The sequence below is a fragment of the Myripristis murdjan genome, chromosome 10 (genome assembly GCF_902150065.1).
Source record: "Myripristis murdjan chromosome 10, fMyrMur1.1, whole genome shotgun sequence".
NCBI classification, from domain to species: Eukaryota; Metazoa; Chordata; class Actinopteri; order Holocentriformes; family Holocentridae; genus Myripristis; species Myripristis murdjan.
The window spans coordinates 33773598-33781292 of NC_043989.1; positions in this window are offsets into that span (position 1 = coordinate 33773598).

The window sequence follows — 7695 nt, forward strand, 5'->3', positions numbered from 1 at the left end:
TAGTCTCCATAGGCGCCTTAACATTACTTTAGGCCTTTAGGCTAAAGACATTTAGATTCTATCTGACGTTTGTCTCAAAATGAAGTCATTATTTTGTGACAACTAATTATCATTATTTGTGATGTTTTTTTAAGTTCCAATCATTTTTAGATTTTTTATTTAGAGAGAATTGCCTTTCATATCAGTTGTGTTATACAGGATGCAAAAACTTTGAAGCTCAATACCTCAAAACCACTCAGGGCACAGATGGAACCCTTTAATTCCAAGGCTTATAAGAAATCATTGCTTTTCTATGAGTCTCTATGCTGATTTGGGAGTAGGTGAGAGTTGTGGCTGTTCACATGTGTAAGCTGGTAAAACAGAACACGATTCCTCATGAAAGAGAATACCTCTTCTTGTGTTTGTACTGTTGCTCTGATGCTGTTACATCTGCTCCTTGGCCTGGTTTTGAGCAAATCCACACATTTTAGAATTTTTTTCTTTTTTTACAAATGCATTAACAAATGTGATTTTAGTTAGCACTTTTGTAGGGCGAGCCCCCAAACATGATAAACATGATTTCAAATTCTTGTTTGAATAGGTTTAAACGTGTAAACATTGTGGATGGAAATTTGGGGGCTGGAGACTCGGGGCTTCAGCCAGCAAGTCCATGCATTAAGGCACCCATGCTAGCAGCCCTTCAGCAGCAGGGTCTCAGGATGCTAAACTACCTGAACAATCAACTGGACTGAGCCTTTACAGAATAGCTTCACAGCAAACACACCCAGGCCCTTGGTTTGTGGCTGAATGCTTAGAGCAGTTAGTGAGGACACAGTTCTTCAGTGCACAGTGCTGGACTCTAGGACTGCCACAGTGACTTGGACCGCAGAGAGGCTGAAGGCTGGGTATAATGGTTGCTGTCCAGCTGGTCACTTCACATGTGGTCTGTGCAGTGTTGTCTATTCTAACAATATTATGGAATAGTGGCATATGCAACTGGTCGAGGAATGTCCATAAATAGTGTCAGCACAGAGTCGTGCACTTCTGCATTTTTGGAATTCCGTGGACACCACACATAAGAGTTGCAGCACTTCAGGTGAGGCAGCCGTCACGCACAGGTAGAGGTAACCAGTCAGCATAAGTCCTGTCTTTCAAGCTTTGCCTTTGACTTTGACTGAGAGCCATGAATCTACTTTGCACAACGGTCAATTCAGGGTAGGTGATGGGTTGAATTAAATCCAATCCACTGAATAAAATCTAGTGGTGAAGTTAAAGGTTGAATGAAGTGGCGAAGTCAGGTAAACCAGCACACTTCCCTACATGGTCAGTAATTTACTTATAGTTAGGCAACATTTCGGGCCACTCAGGCCTTTGTCAGGTCTAAAACACACTCATACACACAAGTATTTTATAGGGAACAATAAAGGGTTTGTATCCAACAACAGTGGGATCAGTCGTGAGGCCCACATGTGCCAAGTCAAGTCAGTTGAGGTGTGTCATCCAGCGCACACATCGCTGTAATGATTGACAACACAAGTCCTCCAACCCAGACGACCTCACAGGTCATTCATTCCAACCCTGTGACACGAGCCACAGGAGCATCTCTAGTACGACCAGCAGGAGTGTTTCCTGAAGCAGCGAAGCCACAAACAATACCTGCTTAAGGCGCCTGGTGGGGTTAGGGTTAAGACAAATGCAATATTAGCAGCTATTAGCAGCTAATGTTGAACAAAAACTGACTCGTGTAAGTGTGACTAGTGAAAATTAGCTGGCTAGCATTAGCTACCTACAAATAGCCACTAGCACAACGGATTGGAAGTGGGCTCGCCTGTTGTTTTAGCCGTTCAGCAGCCTGCCAGCATCCTGACACAGAGGTTTTCACTCACTTCATACGACACCACAGTGCTGTTCCTCACACACTACACACACTAGAGGCCACTTCATTTTAAAACATAACTACAGCTCATAATAACCTGCTGTACAAATGAAATAATAGGTCTTTTTTTTTTTTTTTTTTTTTTTTTTTTTTTACAAGAGCACAGTTTAAAAGAAAAGAAAACAAAACAAAACAAAAAGAACAAGAAGAAGCTTGAGCTTGTTGTTTAAATAAAAATGTACAACTTTGGCCATATTATACACTTCAGATAACATCTCTTGTTGAATTTTTTAATGAAAATTAATTGATGAACTAATATATTTTTGATTTCAAATGTTGCTTGTTCTTATTAACAAGGATTGTTAAATGAAGTGGCATTTTGTCATGCACTGATTTTGTACCACTTGGTGGGAGCACACACCAGGTGGGTCGCATAATAAAATTTGCTTAGAGTCGAAGTGGGGGTCCAGGCTTTAATGAGAGTTAATTTGAGGGTCCAGAACATGAAAAAGTGGAAAGTGCTGCACTGGAGGTAGTATAGAAGCTGATTAATGATTAACTGATCAATTAACAGCCACTCAAATGGCGTTTCTGAGCTTTTGACTCCACTGACGGGTTGCTCTAACTTCCTGCTTTGTCAAGAGCATGATTGTTCATAAATATTGATCTGCTGTGTAAACTGTGTGTGTGTGTGTGTGTGTGTGTGTGTGAGGGGGGGATCAGTGTGCATGTGCGCCTTTGTGTGTGAAACAAAGAGAGCCCAGTGCTCAGTCAGCACATTAAAGCCCTAGAATGATCTTGAAATAAAGCCACAAACCATTTTCTCCCCTTTCTTGTCCTTTCCTTCTGTAAATGAATATATGGATAATTTAACTCCAGAACATAAAATGCCATTGTGCTCGCTTTTCCCTCTCATCTAAATAATAAACAACATGCTTGTGAACTATTTCTTAGCCGTGATTTTATTTTTAAAATGGAAATGTATCAAAACTGTATCAAACTGTATCAAATTACGTGACCAGCTCTCAGACCAGCTTTATAGACCAGTGGTAGTAATTTTCTGCAAAAACTGATAATCACCTTTTTTCCATGTTTTTCAAGAGAAGTCAATTACAAACTTTTTCTCTGCAGTGTGTATTGCTTTCAGACAAGGACTATGCCAGTTGTTAAACTAACTGCTCCACCGCACGCACACACACACACACACACACACACACACACACACACATATATGTATGTATACAGACCACTGAGCTGTGACGTCCAACGAATCAAAACCAACTGACAACCCTAACCTCAGGGTTACCATGGGGATCACCACAGTGACCTCCAATCAGGTGGCGAGCAAGGGTGAAGTCACCTGTCTGTCACTCTGTATCCATCTATCCATCTGGCTCTACTCGGCAACATGTTGTAAGAAATGGGGAGACAGACAGACAGACAGACAGACAGATAGATAGATAGATAGATAGATAGATAGATAGATAGATAGATAGATAGATAGATAGAAAGCCTTACTGAGTGACCATCAACTCAAAAATTATTACAGGCAAGAAAACTTTCCTTTACATTTATTGAATCACCTGAAACTTTTGTGAGATGGGAAAACAGCATCAGTTGGCAGTTGGTACCCTGTTTTCCTACAGGTTTTCCTACAGGTTTACCAACGGCAACTAATGATTGAACTATGATTCTTTGTGTTGCTGCTGGCACTAATATTTACTGGTTTGTGTTAATTACTATACAACTGTACCTCCATGAATGTCATGTCAGTATGTTGCTGCATTGTTTTAATACTGCTCTGTTAACTCTGTGAAACGCTTTTATTTTCAATGACAAAAATCTCAACAAAAATCCCTTTATTTATTTGTGTTTTGTCTGTTTGTTTGTTTGTTTGTTTGTTTATGGGGTAGTATTTTTTCTGGTAGTATTTTTTCTGATTACTTGTTCATTTATTTGTTTTTAGAGGGTAATTGGGAGGTTCTTTTTTCTGGTAATGTTATGGTAATTTTCTGGCTGTTTAGTTTTAAACATAAATTTATACATATTGTTTTGTTGTTGTTTTTTGTTTGTTTGTTTGTTTTTTTTGTTGTTGTTTTGGCTAATTTGCTGGTCAATTCTTTTGCTATTTTATTATTATTATTATTATTAGTAGTAGTAGTGGTAGTAGTAGTAGTAGTAGTAGTGGTGGTAGTAGTAGTATTGTTATTTAATTTTGGCTCTTTTTATCCTTTAATGTTTTGTTAAGTTTCTAATTACCTTTTTTTTTCTAAATTTGCTCAGGTTTCCAAGGTTTACAAAAAATGTACTGGAATTGAAATGAGTGAAAAAACTGAGAAATGAGAATGAGACAAGTGGGTGAGACAGAGAAACTGGAAGAGTGGTGAGAGAGTGATGGAGACAGAAAGACAGGGGGAGGGACAGACACGCAGAAAGACAGAGAGACAGGCAGACAGTAGAATTTAATGATTCCAGATGAGCTGAGCAGTCTGCCTGACAACTGAAATGAACAGGAATCAATAGTGAGAGCGTCTGTCTGAAGGAGATAAGACACACACACACAATGTTGACTATTAAAGACGACAGCTTGAGATATTACACTATTAGTTATGCTATTTTTAATCAGCTATCATATTTAATTAATTCTCCAGGTCAGATGCTATCTAAGCGTCTAACTACCGGTATGTGTATGTGTGAGAGAATATAGAGTAGGGAGAGAGAGTGTGTGCATATATGGGGGAGTGGGGTGGAGGGGGTAGGGGGGTCAAGTGTGGATGGGGGGCTGTTACTCCTGTAATGGGGAGCAGTGCTAATCTTAAATATGGAACCATGAAAAAAAAAAAAAAAAAAAAAAAAACACAAAACAGTGAAACAGACAAAGATGTATAAGGAGAGAGAGAGGGCAGAGGGAGACAGGAATAGCTTTTATACCATGTGTTTTAAAGTAATAGTGCGTATATTTTGAAAATTTTGATATTATTGTGGTATATGAAATCTGGAACCATTGAGAAAAAAATTAAATAAAAAATCCCTGGTGGTTATGCAAATACCACATAGCCTCAATGCAAGTAGAATTTTTCAGAAATTACCATAATTTTACAATCATGGATTTCACCTCAGCTTATAATTAACACATTAAAAATATTGTGCTGTGTAACAATGACAGTAATTGTCCAGTTACTGTTATATATTTGGAATCAAATGTGATCATTTTATAGCATTTAGCCTCATTGACGATCATATATTCTACTCTCTTTAGCAAGTGCTCAGCACTGCCCTTGATGGCCAAAAGACTGTCCTGCACTCTTTTTTCTGCCTTGCTGATATTGGCTGTTATTGAAACTGGTGCTAAGAATGCACAACGCAGGCAAATTTTCCTGCAAGTCTTACCATTCATTTTAACTTTTGATTAATTAATAACTCTTTTTTTAATTTAATAGAGTAATCAACTACTACACCACCATGAATCCTGTTTGGGACACTGTGAGTTTCCCATTCTCAAAAGGGACATTTCTGATGGTTTCTGAGAGGCCGAAAACAACGGCCCTATCGGATTATGCTGAGGGCTTACAAGAAGCTGCAGCAAAGTGATACATTTGTCATCACTAGCAGTGAGTTTATGCTGTGTACAATTATAACACTTTTACTAGAGCTTGGGGTAACACTTTTACAGCCTCCAAATCAGGATGTAACTATGTTGTAACTATGGGGTAATTACAGGGTAACAGCATGAAACGTCTGGGGAATTAACAGGTAATGAGTTTGTAATAATGAGGGATGCTTTTATAGCTACAGAGTGACAAGGATCACTTTATTTTAAAGTCTGCACACCCAACTACAGAAGAAGCCTGCACATCCAGTCATTACCCTGGATTTAAGTTTTTGGTTGTGTCATCTATACAACAATAGCCACACCATGACTATTTTGTTTGTACCTCATAATTACCAAAGAGTTACAGCAGAATGACACTATACTACACCCTAGAAATAAAAGTGCCAACTAGAACCAAAAATTGTTCTTTAGAGTGATGCTATGGGAGAACCATTTATGGTTCCACAAAGAACCTTTCAAACCATGGTACTTTAAAGAACAATTTCTTTAAATGCTTCAAAATGTGCCTCAAAGAGCCATAAACAACGGTTCCTTGAGGAACATGAAATGGTTCTTCAAAGAAGAGAAAAGGTACATGGAAACAGCAGTTAATTGTCAGTTAGTACAGGAAAAATAATGGTGTCAACTAGAAACAAAATTAGTTCTTCATGGTGATACAGTAGTTGAAACATTTGATTCACAGACACAAAGAACCAAAAAAAAAAAAAAGACAAAGAACCGCTTATACCATGGTTCATTAAAGAAACATTTCTCAAATGGTTCTTTCATTTCACAAATGGTTCTTCAGGGAATCCCCAAAGGTGCTTCAAAGACCCGAAAAACAGTTCTTTGAGGTGGTGGTGAAGTTGTTCTCCAAAGTACTTAACCAGGAATAACAGATAAATAAATAAATAAATAAATAAATAAATAGCTATCCAGCTTTGGTTAAACAACACCAAACCTGCCCTCCAGTCATATTAACTAGGGCAAAAATACAATTGCTTTTGGCCTTCTGCTGATTGTTTTAAAAAGGAAAAATAAGAAGAACAATTCTAACAGAGATTAAAGGATCATATTTTCAATATATTAATATATCCTATTTTTAATAAATCAGTCCAAACCTACAAGAGACTAGAAAGAAACGGTCCTGTAAAAATGGCAGAGGAAGGATAAAATGATGAACATTGTTTGTCTGATTCAAGTCTATAGTACAATCACCTCAGTCTGACCAGCCACCAGTATTACATCAGGCAGCTGAAGCTGCTAATTATAGTAATTATGATTCATTACCTTGTGAGATTAATTTAATAAAGAGGAGGCTGAGCAGAGCTCATTAACCTTCATTAGAATAATTATAGACGCACACGCACTCTCTCTGTCATACACACTCTCTGATGAGAGCGAGGGTCTGAGGTGCAGGCTGACTTCCATTACCTGTCAGCCAGACACTGTGGGAACTGTGTGTGTGTGTGTGTGTGTGTGTGTGTGTGTGTGCATTACTTTAAACATTCGAACAATGAAAAGTGATCATTTTCAGTCTGTAAATGTGTCTTTTAGAGGCAATGCATGTGGTCAACTTTGCTTTACATGGTTGGGAAATTGGAATTCAAAACCATATCAGAATGAAATAGTGGGTGATAAAACGAATGCTAAAATTGGTCTTAATTGTGGGTAAAGCATCCCGTCTGCATTGCTCAATGGCCTCAAAAATGTACTAAGTGTAGACAGTTGTGGTCCAAGCAGCTTTGCACTGTGCTGGTTTGCTTTATGAAAGTGGCCTCCAGGGAATCTTAGTTCAATTAAAAAAAAAAAAAAAAAAAAAAAAAAAAAACTCAGTAAATTTTACACTTTCCAAAGACATTTTGGTGCCATATTCACTCAGCTGCATTTTCCTCTCACTTCCTCTCCATTCTTTGTTTCTGTAGCAGTGGTGCTTTATAGGCTTTTTCTCCATCATAGTTTAAATGCTAATATTTCCCAAGGTGAATAAGCTGCTGTGATATTTAATTTAATATATTGACTGTTTTAAAATAAAGCCATAAAGCCTCCTGGAGGAAGCAGGAAGTAGATCAGAGGCTTCTGTAATGGGCTCAGCTCTCTGATTGGCTAATCATGTCTCATTGTTTCAGTCATTATTTTGCTCAACTTTTAATTTCTTCTTCCTAAGGATCATTGAGCAAGGCAATTACATGGAGCTGACCTTGTGTATTAGGCCTGGGGAGGAGGACAGGAGAGATGTCCCATCACC